This window comes from Coenobita brevimanus, chromosome 23, assembly GCF_032717465.1.
Source record: "Coenobita brevimanus isolate Jiangsu-jjx chromosome 23, ASM3271746v2, whole genome shotgun sequence".
NCBI classification, from domain to species: Eukaryota; Metazoa; Arthropoda; class Malacostraca; order Decapoda; family Coenobitidae; genus Coenobita; species Coenobita brevimanus.
This window is the reverse complement of record NC_136976.1, coordinates 64,069,870-64,090,149: the sequence shown is the minus strand read 5'-3', so window position 1 is coordinate 64,090,149 and position 20,280 is coordinate 64,069,870. Positions and strand designations below refer to the sequence as shown.

Here is a 20,280-nt window from a genome sequence, read left to right as displayed (position 1 = left end):
TACCAATATGAATAAAGTGAATGTTATTCTTTTATTATTCCTGCTGTATGACTCCCGGAAATATGATTTCTCTCTTTGATGCCTTGCCGTAATCTTTCTACTGTATATCAATTTATCATTGTTACTACTACTATTCCTCTCCTCCACCCATAGATCACCCTTCAGCATTATTCCTCTTTCGTTCCTTTACCACCATTGCTTCACTACTGCAACTACTACTATTACTATTCCCCTCCTCCACCCATAAATCTCCCTTCATCACTATTCCCCCTTCCCTCCTTCATTCCTCTACCACTGCAGCTTCGCTACTGCTAATACTATTATTCCTCTCCTTCACCCACAAATCTCCCTTCAGGATTATTCTTCCTTCCCTCCTGCATTCCTCTACCACTGCTGTTTCACTGCTGCTACTACTACTACTATTCCTCTCCTCCACCCACAAATCTCCCTTCAGGATTATTCCTCCTTCCCTCCTGCATTCCTCTACCACTGCTGTTTCACTGCTGCTACTACTACTACTATTCCTCTCCTCCACCCATAAATCTCCCTTCAGCATTATTCCTCTTTCGCAACTCTACCACCGTTGTTTCACTACTGCTACTACTAATATTCCTCTCCTCCACCCATAAATCTCCCCTCAGCATTATTCCTCCATCACTCTTTCATTCCCTAATCACCAATTTCACTAATAATGCATGTCTCTGTTATGGTAAAGCAGGACTTTTACAGCTGGATACAGTAAATTAAGTCTTCTAATCACCTCTTTACACTTATATCCACTGAATCTATCTATTGACTGATGCCTTAATCCTGTAAGGGGTGGCCACAAACAAATGGGGTGCTTTGGAGCCGCCATTGAAGTGGTCGAGCCTGCCACTGACAGTGAACAGTCGCACTCTCATGAATCATTAATAATATATCTTTGTGTGGACTTATGATTCAAATTAATGTTTGTAATGTGTAGAGGAATTATTTTTTTCTCAAATAATTGAGAAGAAATGAAGGCAAACTACTTATTATTTTCATAGTAATACGTAAAAAATATTTATCCAGCTAGACTAGCATCAAATGAACTCCAAGATCCTCATTTATTTTGCATTAGTAGTCTTTTATTGTACTGAAAGAGGTGTAGTTACATTACTCACTATTGGCTGGAACGAAATACAGTACTTTGTAACTGCCCTCTTCAAGTCGATTACTAGCCAATATAAGTAAAAAATCGGTACGACGCTCGTAACATCCCAAATATCCAAGTGGCGCATGCGCATTGAAGGTACAGTTCCAGGGACAAGATAGACTCTGCTTTTGTTTACTAATATTGCGGCACCCAAGATTTTGTAATATTCACATTCGAGGACATCAAGATAATTTCAGAAAGGCTGTCTTAGATAAATATTTTTACAGATCAGCTTCTAACTTAACTGCTCTATGCTGCAAGATATTACCAAATTCTTCTGTTACTGTGCTTTCATTTCACCAAAGATTTTGAGTGCATGTGGGACAAGGGGGATGTTGTTGATAGTGAGGTGTGAGTTATGACTGTGTTCTACCATAAAAGAGGCCATTCTGAGACTGTAGTACACCAGTCATGAAGTGTGTGTGGGAGTGTTAAGTCATCTGGGTAGGAAGCAGTGTGTACTTTGTGAGTGAAAGTGAAAAGCACATATTTTTATATATATACATATATTTTTCTATATATACTTATTATAGAGAATATATTCTATTCTGGATTGATTAGCCACTTTGAGAAATATATACATACTGTATATGACACTATATTATCCAAATTGTTTATTTTGTAATTTCATCATTCATAATCTGAGGAAATTGATGGCCACCCCTATTAATGCACAGGGGAACACAACAGTACGATCCTGACATCTCAGATTCTCAGCGTGCGTCCTCTCGACTTCAGTCCAGCCTTCTGACCTCTCTCAGAGCAGGCAAAAAATGACTGTTGACCGTTCCTGGATTTGGGACGGTTTGTCGAAATCGTTGACTGAAGGCGAAAATAGGCATTAATAAATTTAAGTTAGTAAATCGTCTCAGAGGAGGAAAATATGACCTTCCTCATTGAAACCATATATTAAGAGATACAAATCTACTCATTTCTAAAGAATTAACATACAAAACATTAAATTATGAGGGATGAATGAGCTGACTAGTTGCTAGACTTGCCAGATTAGAATATTTTTACCTTTTTGTATGACTCATACAAATGAATAAGCTCTTGTTATGTGTATTCATTGGAGAGTGTAAGTGGTTTTGTAAGTAGGAATGACATTAATCCTATCACAAGTGCACACAAACAAATGCAGCATATGATTCATGAGCATGCATGTCCTACGACGTCTGTGGCAGGCTCGACCATGACAATTGTCAATTGTCTTCCACCCCATAAAGTACCCCATTGCCTCCACATTGCCCTGTTCCCCATCATTTCACCACCCTGCTCCCAGTTCACATCCCCCCCTCTCATATGCCTCTCCACTCCATCCCTCCATCTTATCATGGTTTCAAACTAGAAAAAATTTCATTTCAATATGGAAATAGGTAGAAAATGGTTTGATAATAGAGTAGCAGACAAATGGAATATGCTACCTAGTAAAGTAGTTGCTGCCTCTTCCATAGAGAGTTTCGAGCATAGGCTAGATATGCATATGACAAATAAGGGGTGGGTATAGGAAAACAAAAAAAATCTAATAACCAATATTAATTCATACTTTTTCCTTTTCAGGCTACACTATGGTAGTCTCTACTCTCCTTTCACACTTTCCTATAAGGGCCAACCAGCCTACTGCATTTATCCTCTCTTCTTATGTTCTTATGATGGTCTCCTCCTCCCTCTGCCCCCATCCATCTCACTCACATACACTCTCCTCGTCATTCTCTCTTCTCCATATGGCCACTTATGTTATTTAATATCTCTTTAAGCTTAAGGGTAGTTTCAGATGCATCAGAATGAATGCAAGTAACTACAGGTATACCCAGGTTTAACAATGTAATTGGTTAGGTAAGACCAAATCATTAGGTGGGGTATCGTATATCAGGGTACTTTTAACATGTAATGTGGAGCGTTTGTCAGCCTTGGGTTTCCCCCCAAACCAAGCCCAAAACCCACTCAAATGTGCCCAAAAACAAGTTTAAAGCCAATCTAAATGGTCTAACAGTTGTCAAGGAAGCTACCCCATGTCTATCTATCTATCTATCTATTGCCAGACACCTCAATCCTGGTCGGAGTGGCCACAAACAAATCGCCTCCAAGTCCCCCTGTCCCCCACCATTTCACTGCCCTGCTCCCAACTCACACTCCCCCTCTCTCATATACCTCTCCACCCCATCCCTCCATCTCATCCTCAGTCTCCCCCTCCCTCTCCACCTCACTCACATACACTCTCTTCGTCAGTCTTTCACCCTCCATCCTCTCCACATGGCCAAACCTCCTCAGTGTATTCCTTCTAACACTTCCTATCACATCTACATCCACACCACAACACTCCTTTATATCCTCATTTGTCAGCCTGTCTCTCCATGTGACTCCACAGGCTCCTCTTAAATAACTCATTTCCATTGCTCTCACTCGACTTGTGTCCTTCCAACAACGTTCAAGCTTCACTTCCATACGTTAGAGTTGGTATCACAATACTGTCATGTAGTAACTTTTTCACTTCCATGCTCACTTCCCTGTTTCTTATCACTGCTTTCAAGGAACCAGCAACCTTTCTTCACTGCTGTACCCTTTCAAGCACTTCACCCTCCAAACCTCCATCATTACTCATCACACAATCCAAGTACTTAACCCCTTAACCGCGGGGCGTCACTTTCGTGACGCTTGGGAGCAAGGGATCATACCGCGGGGCGTCGCTTTTGTGATTCTGTGTTATTTTGAATTCACCCGGGCTTCCAAGTGGGGGCTTGTATCATCTATCAGTACTGCCAATGTCCAACACTTGTCAGCACTCCTAATCTCATCTGTACTCCCATCCATTGTTGACAATTTAGCCATTTCTCCACATTCTTGACTTCCCTCCCTACCCCCCCTCCATAACCCTATCCTCTCGCCTGCCTGGCCATGCTACGCTAAGTAAATCTTCCCCGGAATTTTTCACTGATTTCATCCATTGAAATAAGCCCTATGCCCTATTCTTATACCAAATAATATATACAAGAAAAAAATAAGGTAAGTGAGAGTGCCATACACCTGGAATTGGCTAATTATCACCTGACAACACTTCACGTGCACTCGTTCGCTAATTTTCTCTGTTTATTTCCCCTTGAAATATGCCGTATAATCTACTTTCGTAATAAATATACATATAAGGAGGGAAGGGAGAAGCCTAAGTGATATTTACATTCACCTGGAACTACCTAATTTATAATGTATTGTCTAGATTTCCTGCCAATCATTTCACTGCTATAAATAGCTGCGTCAAGAGCCTAAACGTTGGCAGTACTGATTTCCCTAGGTAGGCCTCCACCTCGGCCCACCCTTATCAGTTCACTCTCATCTTCCAGTGTGGGGGTATGTCTGTTCGCTCTTGCTAGCTTCAGGGTCTTTTCACCCCCATGCAAAGGGCCCTGTGACCTTTACCCCCTACTAAACCTCGTGTAGAAAGAGGTAAAGGGCTGACAATTGATAAAAGAGTAACTACGATCTTTCTATTGAGTAAAACAGTGCAAGTGGAATTGTAAATAATGTGTAAACAGCAAGTGAAAGTAATGAATATAAATATACGTGAACAGTGGAAAATAGTTTTATAAGTTACTTCAAGTGACAGTGCATAACACAGTGTAAATAAAATAGAAATGTAAATAACGTAAATAAAATAGAGAACGTAAATAGAAATGTAAATGAGTAGTATTATAAGAAAACGAGTATATACCCTAGGAGTAATGAAAGTGAAAGTTTCACTCTAGCATGTCTGAATACTATGAGTTATGAGAGGAAAATTGAAAGTGACAGTCACTCTCAATGCTAGTATACAGGACGAGAAAGTGAATGCTACGTATTTTACAGAAAGAAATTGAATCCCTACAGTGACAATAAACTACTACTACTGAAGGAAACTTATGGATAAAGACTGTAGATATATATGTGTTATATAGTAATAGAAATATAAAGTGTGAGGGGTTTTATGAATAATAAATGACAGAATACCAACAGCGAACTAACGCAAGTGCGACGGTCAGACGCGCTCGTAATTTTCATTGCTTTCACAGTTGTTTTTTTTTTTTTTTGGAGTATGGATCCCAAACTACTTGAAAATCATAGAGTAGTGTTTATAGTGTTAATATCTGGCTGTGGTAATCATATTACGGGTTGTCGGGAAGTGTAAAGTGGAGACTTCGTTACTCAACTTCAGAGGTCTCCACAAGTCCTACGGTAACCGACGAAGGCTCAACAAACATTCCAGGAGAAAGCTGACGGTATGTGCCATAAGCATATGTAATTTTAATATTCTAGGACTAATAACTGATTTTTGGCAAATATTTTTTGAGAGTGTGTCGGAGCCCGAATAACCCCGCGGCACACGCAAAACATTGGTAAACATGCCCGCGGTGTAGGGGTTAAACATACTCACATTTTCCAATTCCTCACCATCCAACCTCGCTGTACATTCACTGACTTCACCTCCCTCAAAGACCATCACTTTACTCTTCCCTACATTCACCTTTAGATTCCGTTTCTTACACACACTCCCAAACTCATCCACCAAGCCTTGCAGCTCCCCTTCATCTTCACTCAACAACACAGTATCATCTGCAAACAACAGTACAGGGAGTTTCCAAACATTACCCTCTCTCACTAGGACCGCTCCAATATCCACTGCCCTACTTTGTATCTCTTTTATAAACTCATCCATATTGAACAACCATGGAGACATGACACATCCTTGTTTCAATCCACCCTTCGTATAGAAAAATTCACTCAGTTCACTAACCACTGCAGCCTTAGCACCCTAATACATACCGGTACTCTTCACGGACTTCAGCAGCTTCCCATCTACTCCATAAACTCTTGATACTTTCCACAATCCTTGTCTATCCACCCTGTCATATTCATCATCATTCATTGCCAGACGCCATGTATCCCAGACGGGGTGGCCAAGGGCTTAGAGTTAATTGTTTTACAGGGAAGGGCACTAATCCTCCACCAACCCCACTTGACACGTAGGCATATGCTTTCTCCAAATCCACGAAGGCCGCATAAAACTTCTTTCCCCTCTCTAGAAACTTTTCCACTAAAGATCTAAGAATGAATATCTGATGTACACAACCTCTTCCCTTCCTACAACCTCCCTGTTCTTTCTCCAAAAAATTCCTGTTATTTCCCCAACTCCGTCAATAAGTATTCTACCATATACTTTTCCCGTTACACTAAAAAGACAAATGCCCCTACGATTACCACACACTTCTTTTTCCCCTTTCCTTTGTACAGGGGAATAATTATACCCGACTTCCAATCCTCCATGACTCTACCTTCCTCCCATGCCAATCTGCACATCTTCCACATCCATTCTATTACTATCTCTCCCCCATGCTTCAGCATTTCACCACACATTCCATCAGTTCCTCGGGCTTTCCCCATTTTAACTTTTCTTCATTGCTTCCACAACTTCCATCCTACTCATTTCTTCCTCTCTTCTCACATCCCTCCTCCTCCCAGCCATTCCCCAGCCACTTATACTTGCATCACTTTCAATCTCTATGTTCAACAATTCCTTAAAGTGTTCTCTCCATCTGCTCACCTTTTCTCCCTTCTCCAGTAATCTACCATTTTTATATTTCACTCCCCAACTAACTTGTTTGGCACCCTGTCCAACTTTTGACCTCTTTCCAGAACATTTTCATACATTCCCTCCACTTTACACTCAAGTTCCTTCCAAATTCCTCATCCATTATCTTCTTTCTCTTACTAATTTTTTCCTCTCTACTGTACATACAACTCTCTTCCATCTCTCAACTTCTTCCATGCCCATTTCTCATCCACTCACTACAGTATATGCTTACTTCTTTTGTGCCGCAGCCTCTCTCACCTCTCATTCCACCATGCTGTTCCCTGCACCCCCCTTTTGTCTTCTCTTCACCCCACACACCACATCACATGCTGCACAAATTTCTTCTGTGAATATCTTGCACTCACCTTCCACATCCCCCATCTGCTCCAATCTATATTCACCCAATCACTCCTTTTCCTGCTGAAAAATTTCCTCATTATTGTCACCATATTCCTTATCCCATCCCGTGGTGTGCATTTTTTTTTTTTATTACAAAGTTGAAGACAAACATCCAGGGGGCGGATTCTGAATGCTCAAAACTCCTCGCAAATCCACCATCTTTGGGTGTAAGAGCAACTTTTCACTTAAGTGCATATTCTGGAGCCCTAAAAAACAAGCGCAAACCCCATGCAGCATTGTAAATTCTCCTCTTCGAGTTGCGCCATGTGAGGGGCAGCCCTAAGAACATCGTAAGCCTTATAACTCTCCTATTTTTACAAATGTTGTAGCTCAAACATCCCCCAAATCCTCAGATATAAATCATGCATCAATTAATCCTTAAGTGCATACAACTGTTGCGATTTTTCAAAAAATAATAAGTACAAGTGGCAGCAGACCGTCATAGATGATGCCAGAATACCCTACTATATCGGAGCAAGTACTACTTCAACATAAGTGGTAAAACTAGCATTGTCAGTCAATATAGCCTTTACTGCAAACAGATTACAGCCTAATGATATAATGTTCACAAAAATTTGATTAAACAAGTCAGTGTAAAGAAGAAACTTATCTAAAACATGGTTATAGCCTACATGATACGATGTCGAAAAAATTATTAATCAGCGCACTTATTTCTTCCTCTGAGAAGTTCACTGCCATTCTATACATAATATTTTGGTGGTCCTCCACTGCTTCAGTACAGTCATGGAAATTATGCCTGGCGGTGTGGAAACATCGTCTGATACCACTATGACGTCATACTCTGGTGTACTGTGATTGGTTATTCAGGTTAAAATAAAGAAACCTTCCGTTCCTTGATTGGCCAACACTTGCGCTGGCGCAACCTGGTGTTTGTCCTAAGATTAACATACAACATTCTCCAGAATACCACTTATCAAAACCTCACACGCACATCGCAAAAGTTCTCGCACATTTTCTCGTAACCCCGACAACTTTCAGAATCCGCTACCAGGACATCATGGGGGGGGGGGGGATCTCCATCTTTGCATAGTGCCATGTGTAAGTTTGCATAGGGGATAAACATCCAGGGTATCATCTAGTGAAAAAAAAATTCTCTCTCCCTCTCTCTCTACCTTAGCGTAGCGCCATGTGTAAGTTTCCGTAGAGGTGGAGAAGTTAGTGGCAATGCACTGCCACTGGAAGGTTAGCACAGCCTGAGCTGTGGCTTGCAATGCGATGCTTCCCAGCCTAAGCTGTGGCTCGCAATCCACAGATTAACCCCTTAAACGCAGATCGTCTCGTTTGCGACGCTCGGCCAAAAGGACATAACGGCGGATCATCGCGTTTGCGATTCTAGTATTACTAAATTTTGAATAACCGCGGGCAAGCAGGCTCCCGCTGGTATTGTCTATCAGTACCGCCACCCTTTAGCTACTTTTAGCACACTTGACCTTTGTCCTACTGACCTCGGTTGTTGCCAAGTATCATTTTTTTTACCCACCCACGCACCGCTGCCCGGCCCTCCCTTGTCGTGCGATATGGCAGCGCGCGGACGGCTCATACGCGTCAATCTGCGCCTTCCTCTCGCAAGCACTTTATGCTAATTGGAAACGCTTGTTTCCCCAGTTGTCACACTAGCATTTTTTCCCGCGGTTTGCCCGTTTAGCGTCAGTCCACCAGAATCTTTCAAGGTGACACCATGTCAAACTCAAGCTCTTCCGAGTCTGTGCCTTCCAGCCCTCCGAAAAAGGGTTTTGTGACCTCCACCCCGTACAAACCCTTACAAGGAACTGCTAAGGGACTTAGTGACTCGGCTATAGCAAGTGAGTTAGTGAAAGCGTCCATGGATTATGGAAGTGACGTTGGTGTTTTATCTAGCCTGGCAGTCAGACACACTATCGAGTGCTGAGTCTGAGGTGCCAGAAGTGACTATTCCTGTGCCCAGCACCTCAACAGGCAAGGCTCCAGTGAAAAGGGGCCTAGTGTATGGAAAGGGGGCCAAGAGGAGACGAAGTGGTGACCCAGCTTCCCAGCCATTGTCTTCCTCAGACCGGCCATTGTCCCCTACACCACGTCACGCCGCCGCCATCCCGCCACGCACTCCCAGCCCCATTCTCTCGTCGTCATCTTCAGCTGCCCTTTCTCCGGAGTCGCCTTCACCACCTTGGAAGGGAAGTAGGCAGTCTAGTTTACGTAAAGGTTTCCGTAGGCCCAGTGTCCGTGCTAGTAGGAGTAGAACTTTGTCTCCTAGTGTAAGACTTGCTAAGGTTACTCGCACTAGGCAACTCACCAGTCAGGCCACTGCGAGTGACCTTGAACCTTCGGCTTATCTCCCCACCACCACCACCACTACACCGACACGACCTAGCACAGCCTCTGCCACACGGCCTGCCTCACGCACTGCCACACAGCCTGCCGCCCCCACCACCTCCCAGCCTAGGCAGGGCACTCTGGATGCCTTCGTGTGGTCTGAGGGCTCAGATTTTGTGCCGGAAGATCTGCCCTTTGATGCCAGTGGGTGTGGAATACAGGCTGACTTCCCTGTCCCAGAGGATGGTGAAAGTTTGGACTACCTGTTGGCCTTCCTGGATAACGAAGTAATGGAGCAGATTTGTACCGAGACGAACAGGTACGAGGGGCAATCTGCTGCAGTTCGTGAAGGTGAAGGTGAAGCTGCAACACCATCCACGTCGCAGATGGCAGCATGGGTTCTTGTAACGATCAGGGAACTGTTTGTATTTATTGGCTTGATGCTTTTGATGCCCCACAATTGGAAGCACAAGCTCGAGGAATACTGGAGTGCTGACGATCTTTGCCCCACACCCATCTTCAATAAATACATGAGTCGCGATCGTTTCAGGCAACTCATGACTTACCTTCACTTTGCAAACAACGATGAGCCTTCCCAAACTGACCCACTATGGAAAGTGAGGGGAATCCTGAACCTCATCAAGGATAAGTTTACGACGTTCCTTCGCCCCTTCAAGAAAGTTGTGATTGACGAGTCCTTGGTTTTGTTCAGGGGCCGTCTTCGGTTCGTGCAGTATATTCCTAGCAAACGCCACCGCTTTGGAATAAAGTTTTTCGTGCTGTGCGACTGCAAGACGGGGTTCATCTTAGACTTCGTTATCTACACCGCCAGCAATGTGGACTTGGACAAGACTGACCCCCTTGGATTCTCTGGTTCTGTGGTGAAAGTGCTTTTGGAAAAGTACTTTGGCGGGAATCATGTCCTGTATACGGACAATTATTATACAGCTCCTAAACTCGCCAAGTACCTTTCTGAACACAGCGTCGGATCATGTGGCACTGTCCGTAGCAATAGGGCACACTACCCTGCCTTCCCCGAGGCTGAAAGATCAAAGCGGGGAGACGTGCACCTGAAGAAAACTGACAAGATGCTGGCGATCAGGTGGCACGATAAGAGAATCGTCAAAGTGCTCACCACAGTTCACAAGGGGGAAATGCAAGCCACAGGGAAGGTCGCCAGAAGGACTGGCGAGCCTGTGATGAAGCCTGATGCTGTGATTGACTACAACGTCAATATGCGGCTGGTGGACAAGTCTGACATGATGATCGGAGAGATAGACTGCCAGAGGAGGAACCGTTGCTGGTACAGGAAGGTGTTCTTGCACTTGCTTGATATGTGCATGCTGAACACCTTCATCCTGTATAAGATCAAGAACAGGAAGCCAGCAAACTACTCTCTCCGGCATTTTTCAAAGACTTGTGTGTACCAGCTGCTTCAGCGTTTTGGGCAGGTACTGCCATCAGGTCCCAGGCGCCACCCACACACACCTCCAGACCGCCTACAGTGTCAGGACTACCTTCAGCGACACCGCCTGGAGCCACTGCCTGCCACTGCCAAGAGGGGAAAAGCACTCAGGAGGTGTCATGTGTGCAGCCACACTACCAGGCAGGACAGAACATTTAGGCGCACCTCCTTGCAGTGCAAAGAGTGCAAAATTCCCCTCTGTGCTTACCCGTGTTTCTCTGACTACCACAGCCTGACTAGATATTGAAAATAAGGGTAAGAATCTTGAAAATAATACTGAGAGTGACAGTGATACTAGTGTTTAGTTTTCTTTTACGTACTGACAGTGACAGTCTGATGAGTGTAAATTAGTGTATGTAGTTGTAAAAGCACTGACAGCGACAGTGTTTTTTTGTGTAAATAATTGTACATAGTAATAATATAAGTATTGAGCGTGACAGTCACTCCAGTGTAAGAAGTTGAAAGCATATGTTTCTATTCTATGTTCTGACAATGACAGTTTGTTGTGTAGAAAATATTATTTTTATAACAAATGACAGTGGCACTGATGAATAAGGCAAAAAACAGACAGCTAGAGTGAAAGTGAGCGATAGAAATGAAGTGCGAGTGGCCGACAGGAGCGAGAATAAAGTGCCTGCCGTAAGGTTGAATAAACTCGCGCCGCGGTGGTCTTCCTCATTCCCGCTTCACAATACTGGCAGTGACAGTGATTTTTAGGGCCGTAATAGTGCCAAGCGAGCCTTTGCGAAGTACTATGAAGGAAAATAATGTAGTATACGTGTTTTTAGCTGTAAAAAGGGAAATGTGTGTTCAGTGATGGGAAGATCGCCGCCGCGCTGCATGTCGGCCGTACGCTCCGTTCATAATAGCCTTATTTTCAGTGCTTATTGTACAAATACGGATTCCAAACTATTTGTACGTTGTTGTATAAAGTGTACTGTGACAGATTGAGGCTGTGGTAGAAAGAAAACCGGGTTTCTGGAGGTGTGAAAGTGAAGACTTTGTTACCCAACTTTGCAAGTCTTCACAAGTCCTTTGGTAGTCCACAAAGGCTCAACATCTGTCTCAGGAGAAAGCTGAATGTAAGTACTGTATGCCATAAAAATTTTAATGTTCTAGGGTTAATCTCTGATTTTTGGCAAATATTTTCCCACAGGTACTCAGACCCCGCTACAACCCCGCCACATGGGGGGGATCGGCCGTACACGGCCGCGTTTAAGGGGTTAAGCCATACCTACGATTGTTTCCGGCGTAAAGGAAGAATCTTACTCAATGTGCTCAAAGGATAAGTTCACATCCCATTTCCCAGCAGAAGGTTCGGTTAGGTTAAATTATTAGGTACTCTTAGGGTAGGTTATGTATGGAAGGTTCAGTTGAACTGTTAGTTTAGGACTGTCCCTTCTACCATTATATTGACAAATGAAAGAGTTGTCATGGAGAACCATTGATTAAAACAATGGGGAAACAGATTTAACATGAAATATTTATTCACCATCATTGAAATCATCACAAAAATATGAGACTATCAGGAACATAAACTGATTTGGTAAGGTGCTTCAACTGCTTAAAGTAAACTGTGTGTTTACCAAAAATTCAGCAGGAAAAGATCATTTTCCACCATGAAGAGTATCAGGAAAATACAGGAAACAAACTGGAGGAGCCACGTGAAAATATAAATTGAACTGTTAAGGTCATTCTCCTCCTTAAAGTGTACCAATCTTCTTAAATCCACAATATGCCAATCTCCTAAGTTCATGTCATCCCTTCTTATCTCTGACATTCATCCCACCATAGACCTTGCTTCTCCAGCTTGGAATCTTGGTTTCGTGGATGACCTTATGCGACTGGAATCCATTCAATACAGATGGATCCAGTAAGTCTCGGGGCTTTCATAACTCCCATATGTGGACAGGTTAAAAAATCTGAATCCATTTTCTATCAAAGGGAGACTACTGAGGTGTGACACGATCATATGCTATAAAATATTCCGCAGACTTTCTCCCATAAAACCCACTGACATTTTCCACTTGGCCCCTCACCATGGGAACAGAGGCCATGGTAGGTGGTGGCGACCATCATCCACTCATTTGATGTAGTGCTGCCTACTTCCTTGGCTTTTATCATTCTTTTTCTGTGCCTGCCCTCCTCTCTTCCTATTTTTCCTGTCACTTCTTATTCCTTTTCTTTCCTTTACAGGTGGCTTTACATTGAGTGACAAGCCAAATGGTTTCCTGTAAGCCAAGAAACCATTTACAACGCTGGGTGGTAACCATATAACCAAACCATACGTGCTCCCTACATGTCAACAAGTGGGTTGGTGCCCCTCCCTGTAAAACAACTAACTCAGTGTCAAATGGCCACCCTTAATGGGATTATGGTGTCTGGCAATAGACAGATAGATAGGTTCAAAATCCACACAATACGCCCAGGTTGAGAGATTCTTCAGCTGTCGTGTTAGACACTACTGGAACTCCCTACCATCAGATATAGCTATACTCAATTTTTTTCCAGTTGATGTTAGCTTTCGTTAATGTGAACTGAATTTCGTGAATTTGAATTATTTATTGTTGTAAAAGGTACAGAACTGTTGCATAAAAAAAAAAAAAAAAAAAAAACTAATTTGGCCAAGTACGTACAATTAAAAGGTATCTTAACCCATTCACTGCATCAGTGTTTGTTTACATGTACATCCCGTGTGCGGCAGTTTTAAAATATTTAGAAAACACACTGAGGTGGTTTGGCCATGTGGAGAGGATGGAGGGTGAAAGACTGACGAAGAGAGTGTATGTGAGCGAGGTGGAGGGTGGAAGAGGGAGGGGGAGACCGAGGATGAGATGGAGGGATGGGGTGGAGAGGTATATGAGAGAGGGGGGTGTGAGTTGGGAGCAGGGTAGTGAAATGGCGGGGGACAGGGCGACTTGGAGGCGATTTGTTTGTGGCCACCCCAAACGGGATTGAGGCGTCTGGCAATAGATAGATAGATAGATTGCCAAAAGATAGAGAAAAATATCCCGAGTTCAATGGTATAAAACAATATAGCAAACAAATAAATAACCTCTGATACAGGTCCATGAAGTAATAAATATTCCCTGTGCTGTGGTGCCAGGCGAACGATGTGTTATGGTTGCACTGTGTCCTCAATGTCAATCTTGCGATCAGATAAGGTGTAAAACAGCATCTGAACCTTCCTTGTCATCATCTAACAACAATTCACTATCATTACTAAACTCATCCAGTGATTTCATGCAATATTTGCTTGGGCTACTGCTAGAGGCGGCATGGAGAAGGTTTCGTACCTTTACCTTCGGCATTTTGTAGGTAACTGAGCTGAGCTCTGTACCTCGTAAAAATGCATAATCTACAGTATGTAGGGCATTATTCTATAGGGTGCCATGAATTGCAAGCTGATTTATTTCATGCCATTTCTGATGGTGGAATTTTTGAAAGCAGGAAATCATATATGATACAGCTGCAGTGAGAGCCATTTGGACTCAGATATCATGTATGATACAGCTGCAGTCAATGGGTTAATACTTAGGCACTTGTTACATTACACAATAGTACCATTTTCAGTAAATTAGAAGTTTTGTCAGTGATAAAGTGGCAAGGCGAATGGATTATGGAACAGTTGCTACAGAGGAGGAGGGGACACAAGAGACGGCCAGGCAGGAATAACAAGTTGTCTCGTCTCGTAAGATGTCAGACTTTGTTATGGATCACATCTACTCCACTGCTTCGATACCTTTGTCCATATTATCAGTAAGTATATAATGTATATTTATTTATTTATTAGAGATGCAACAACTCTGTGCCTTTTACAACAATAAATATTTCAATTCAAATTCAACTTCCTCAAATCCACTGTCTGAGTGAAGCACAGATACATATTTTTCATGTTTATTTGCATAGTACAATAATAATGCAAAACAGCATTTATGACACTTGGATATAAGGCCAATTGTTTTTGTAAATGATACTTCAGGTATGAAACTGAAACCAACCAATCATGCGGCAGGAGTGCACAGGTGCCACATTTACGAAAGTGGATCATCAACTGGAATAAGAGTATCAGTAGTTGAAACTCCAACCCTTTCCCAGTTCAAATCTAAACTTTCAATTACTCTTGCCAATAAACTTTTCACCTTTTAACTGTCCATACACTCTGTATCTACATTAATACTGTTCATTCGAACCAACTACTGCTATTATTAATCTTCACAATTAGCACTGCTAGAACTTTTAAATACTATCACAATGATACGTTATAGCTTCAGAAAAATATGCAACTGCAAATTTTAAGCATGGGAGCTCTTTTGCAGTTTCACCGTAAAGTCTACGTTAAGGTATGCATGGGAATTTTCTTAGTTTTGAGGAGAGAGAGAGAGAGAGAGAGAGAGAAAAGTACCCCTACGGTACCGTTCTGAAATGTTCGACCAAGCGGCCAGATTAACTAAATATGGTAACAGGCAATAATTTCGGTGTAACATCAAACGCTTACAAAGAGGGCACCAGCAACCCCCATTAACGCCAAGAACCATTATCCTGTCATGACATATTCGCGACATCTTTGCAAAACACACGTGTTGCTATTTCACACACGAATATTTTCATTAACATATTTCGTTGTTCAACTAAACACATCCGAGTAACCCTGCACTATAAGCTGTAATAAACAGCTACAAATATCCTAAGCTACATGGCATAATTTCGGCAATATTACCTGAAAAACAATGAATCACCTACCGTCAACGTGAAGACACGGCGGAAAGAGGATAGGGAGGGAGCTAAACACTTGGAGCTATGAAACGCGAACGTCATACTATAAACATTTATAACGTTACCAATAGTAATAAAAATTAATATACAAATATTTGCTTTTTTCTCATATTATCCTTACATTATTGTAAAACTAAAACGATCTGTATGCTATAATTATGAAAACAATGAAATTGACTAAGATGCGTTTCATACACAATTGCCTATCAACGTTTTACTTTATTCCCCGATTGATTGAATATTTATTGTAAAGGTATATAGCTTTATGCGCAGATATAATAATAATAAGTGGAACAGCACATTCACCTAATTAACTTCATAATAGTCCATTCAATTTATAATTAATTTCGTCAGTATCCTCGCCACATTAGTGCTCATTATTCAATAAGACTATATGTAGAAATGGATACAAAATATTAAAAGGCTGAAAATGGGAATAAGAATCGGCATACATAAAATAGCTGCATTAAAATAAGTGCAGAGTTGTTAGAAAGGCACTGGAGGTTACTGTGTATAGTTCATGAGGGTGCAGGGAAATTTTGAGCTAAGAACATAAAACATAATAGGACGTGATGATAACGGCAGTTGGCTAGTTGGCCCATGTTAGGCAGCTCCTAAAAGGGTGTGACAGAACTAGAATAAGACAACCCTCCAATACTACCCCTTCTTCCTATATCTTACGAACGCCTCTGATACGACCGCCACTGTGTTGCCACACCCACGAATGTACAAACACTGACTGTATGTAACTGTATTGGCTGAAGAAGGTTTGTTGCATGACCACTGAGCACTATCATACGAATTGGCTTTCTCATGGGTAGCGCCCACTGAGCTCCATAATACGGAGAGTCTTTCTCAAGGGTAGCGCCGCGTAGTTTGTGTCCGCCGCTAGGGGCACAGAGCGGCGCTGATGATGTTCTTGCATTACACCCGACGCCTGCGCCTTTCGAAATCAGGCGATGAATTAGGAAAATAGTGCCATGGTCCACTGCACAGCTAAAATATTGTGCCATGGCCCACTGCTCAGCTTATGTAAGTGAAATACCGGCGCGGCGGGGTGAGCCTGACCCCATCACCCCAGGAGGAGGGTACAGGGAGGTGACCCCCAACCCACGAGGAGATGACGGGGAGGCTGTTTCACCTCATGAGCCTTCCAGGCAGGAACGGCGTATCTCTCCCGTGACCCAACGCCCCTCTTTCCCGCAGCCAGATCACCGGTCAGTGTGAGTGCACTGCACTCCAGCGGAGGAAGCACTCGCCAGAATCGGGGTGGGACTTGTACCTACAAAGTCCCAAGCAAGCCCTCGGACACCGTGTCCATTGGATTGGCCTCCATAAAAGGGAAGGACTCTGTTAGAGCCTCTAGTCTTTCGACACCCCAGGGGAGCAGCGGCACAGTAGCGCCCACCATGTCTACTGTGGGTGGAGTGACCACCGGTTCTCCATCCTCTGCCACCCACCTTTGGGAGCCAGCATGTCGGCATGTCCCACGGGCGACCTTCGCTGGGACTCCCCAGGAGGGAGGCAGGCCCAGGGGTAGCCTCACCGGAGCTGCCTACTCGGGACAGACCACCGGTCGTCCCCCAAGCCGTCCCAGCCACGATGGCCGGAGGACAGACTCCACCGGAGCTGCGGCCTAGACCAGGAGAGCCTACCGGGCCTCCCCCTCCCATCGTCCCCAGGACAGGTGCCCCAGTACCGAAGGCAGAAGGGCAGACTCCAACGGAGCTGCGGCAGTAGCCAGGAGAGCCCACTGGTCCTCCCTTTCCTGCTGGCGCCAAGTTCCGCAGCACCTGGAGGAGTACCCTCAGGTTCTCCTTCCAGCTCTGTCCCGAGTAGGAGCACAGGCAGTGCCCACCAGACCTCTGGCTGAAGGAGTGCCCACCGGGTCTGTCTGGCTGAAGGAGTGCCCACTGGGTCTCCCTCTCGTGCCCCAGTCTGGAGTTACAGCAGGGACTGTCAGGCCTGCCAGGCTGGGGAGCAGACCTCTGGTCACTCTCCCTCTGCGACCACCGGAGTTCCTACTGAGGGCAGCACTCTTGCTCAGCCCGCCCTTCCTGAGGCAGAGCGAGGCGCCCCTCCCCCCCAGAGGGTGAGAACTGCTCATCCGCAGGTATTCCACCAGAGACCAGCCAGGGTGAGACGACCCCGAGGCCAGGTGTTCTATCGCTGCAGCCCCTCCTCCACCACCCCCAGGTGCTGCCGGACTCCCCCAGAGTGAGAGGCTGCAGCCCACTCCTGACGGCCTCTTCCCGCAGGCGAGGCCAGTCCCCGGAGCTGAAGGAGCACCTCCGATGCCCACCGCAGCCGCCGGACCTCCCCCAGCGTAGGTGGCCGCAGCCCACCCCTGCCTGATGGGACTGCGGCTCCACTAGAGTGCCATCCTAAGCTGAATCGGTAGAGGGGCAGCCTGTAGTCCTAATGGACCCAGGGTCGAATCCGGGCTGGGGCAGGGTACAGTTTAAGGATTTGAATTTCCTAAAAGCAGACTTTCCTGATCTACCAATGACCCGCCGACACGTCGCAAAAATCCATCCATCCATTGCCAGACACCATGTATCCCAAACAGGGTGGTCAAGGGCTTAGAGTTGTTTTACAGGGAGTGGCACTAATCCTCCACCAACCCCACTTGACACGTAGGGATGCCAACAGCATCTGGTGTTCCCAGGCGGTCACCCATCCAAGTACTAACCAGACCCAACGTTGCTTAACTTCGCTGATCGGACGGGAAGCGGTGAACTCAACGTGGCATGGCCGTTGGCAAAAATACCCTCGCTAATACCAATACACCAGTCCTGTATGAGAAAGCCCTATGGATGGTGGGTGTTAGTGCCGAAGTGGTGACATGTGGAGGTGTAGGAGGACTACTGGGCCTTGGACTAGGTCACAGCCCCCCAAAAATAGGCCCTGAAGCCTTTGCCCAGAGTAAAAAAAAAAAAATAAATAAATAAAAAAAAATAAAAAAAAATCAGGACAGGTACAAGGGGGGATCCCAAAATTTCCAGAATTGAAGCAACGTTGGGTCTGGTTAGTACTTGGATGGGTGACCACCCGGGAACACCAGATGCTGTTGGCATAACGTTCTCCCTACGTGTCAAGTGGGGTTGGCGGAGGATTAGTGTCCCTCCCTGTAAAACAACTCTAAGCCCTTGGCCACCCCGTTTGGGATACATGGCGTCTGGCAATGGATGGATGGATGGTTTATAAAAACCTCATTACAAAACTTACAGCAAATCCTTTTAGTTACCCTTCAAACTACTCTCCTTGAGATGCCATACACTTGTCCCAGTGCTTTTTCATTCTTGGAAACACTTCCTGTAGTCATCTTTTGTCACCTTGCCCAGACTCCTCCATTTTCACCTGGATTCCTTCCAGGTTGTCAATATTTTTGTCTTTCAGTTCTAATTTAATCTTGGGGAGGAAGAAAAAATTACAGGGGGCAAGATCTGGCAAGTACAGGGGGATGTGAAGCAACAATGATAATGTTTTTGCTAAAAATTGCGTAACTGACAATGCACTGTGTTACGGGGCATTGTTGTGATGCTGGGCCCACTTTTGGGTGTGCCACATCTCTGAACATTTGCGCCTGATGCTTTCCCATAGACGTCTCACCACTGTAACGTAAAACTGCTGGTTCACAGTCTGTCCACGGTGAACAAATGCTTTATGGAAAACTCCCTCAGTGTCAAAAACAAGATCAACATTGTCTTGATGTTGGACTTGATCTGACATGCTTTTTTTCAGTCATGGAGATGTTGATGTCTTCCACTGACTGGACTGCTGCTTGGTTTCGGGGTCATACCTGTATCTCATCATTTGTAATGATATTTGAAAGAAATTCTGGGTCATTTCTCAACTATTCTTTCAAGTCCTGACACACATTCACATGATTTGGTTTTTGATCTTCTGTTGAAAGACAGGAGACAAATTTTGCTGAGACTCAGTGCATATCATAAGGTGTTGTGTCAAAATCCATTGGGCTGAACTTCAAGAAACACCTATGGCCTCCACTAGTTCATCAATAGTACAGTGACAATCCCACAAGAATTATTTCTATACAGGTATACCCTGGTTTGATGATGCAGTTGGTTAAGTAAAAACTCATCGTTTGGCGGGGTATCGTATCTCGGGGTAGATTTGACATGTAAAGTACAGGGATGCGTTTTTGAGCCTTGAGTTTACCCTGAACCAAGTCCTAAACCCACCCAAATGAGTCCAAAAATAGGTTTAAAGCCAATCTAAATGGCCTAACAGCTGTAAAAGAAGCTAACCTGGGACTAACACCTGTAAATAACTCACTAAACCTGACAAATAAAATCTGAAAATCGTCAAATATGTCTGGAAAAAATCAAGTTTAGCAAACTGTGCCCCAAAATGACAATGTTCATCCCACCTATGGCTAAAACATAATAATCTAAGTCTAAAACCAGTTTATAAATCAACCTAAACACACAGTATTAGTCTAAAATATCATCGAAATTGGGGGGGAAAAAAAATTAAAACCCATCATTAAACAGGGGTTTGGCCATCGTTAGGCGGGGTATGGTGGTA

The 20,280-nt window shown here is 44.1% G+C and overlaps 1 protein-coding gene and 1 non-coding gene across 2 annotated transcripts in view; both read right to left on the bottom strand.

Moving 5' to 3' along the window:
• The window catches only part of RpL11 (ribosomal protein L11), a 72,234-nt gene extending 56,490 nt beyond the window's left edge, over nt 1-15,744 (bottom strand). Inside the window, exon 1 of the mRNA XM_080267153.1 lies at nt 15,697-15,744. The gene's annotated coding sequence lies outside the window, so the exon portion shown is untranslated. The remainder of the gene's footprint in view (nt 1-15,696) is intronic.
• A 2,628-nt stretch (nt 15,745-18,372) lies between these two features.
• Nucleotides 18,373-18,491, bottom strand: LOC145393213 (5S ribosomal RNA). Its single transcript, XR_013896165.1, has one exon. It is a non-coding gene; the product is annotated as a 5S ribosomal RNA (ribosomal RNA).
• Nucleotides 18,492-20,280: the final 1,789 nt, after the last annotated feature.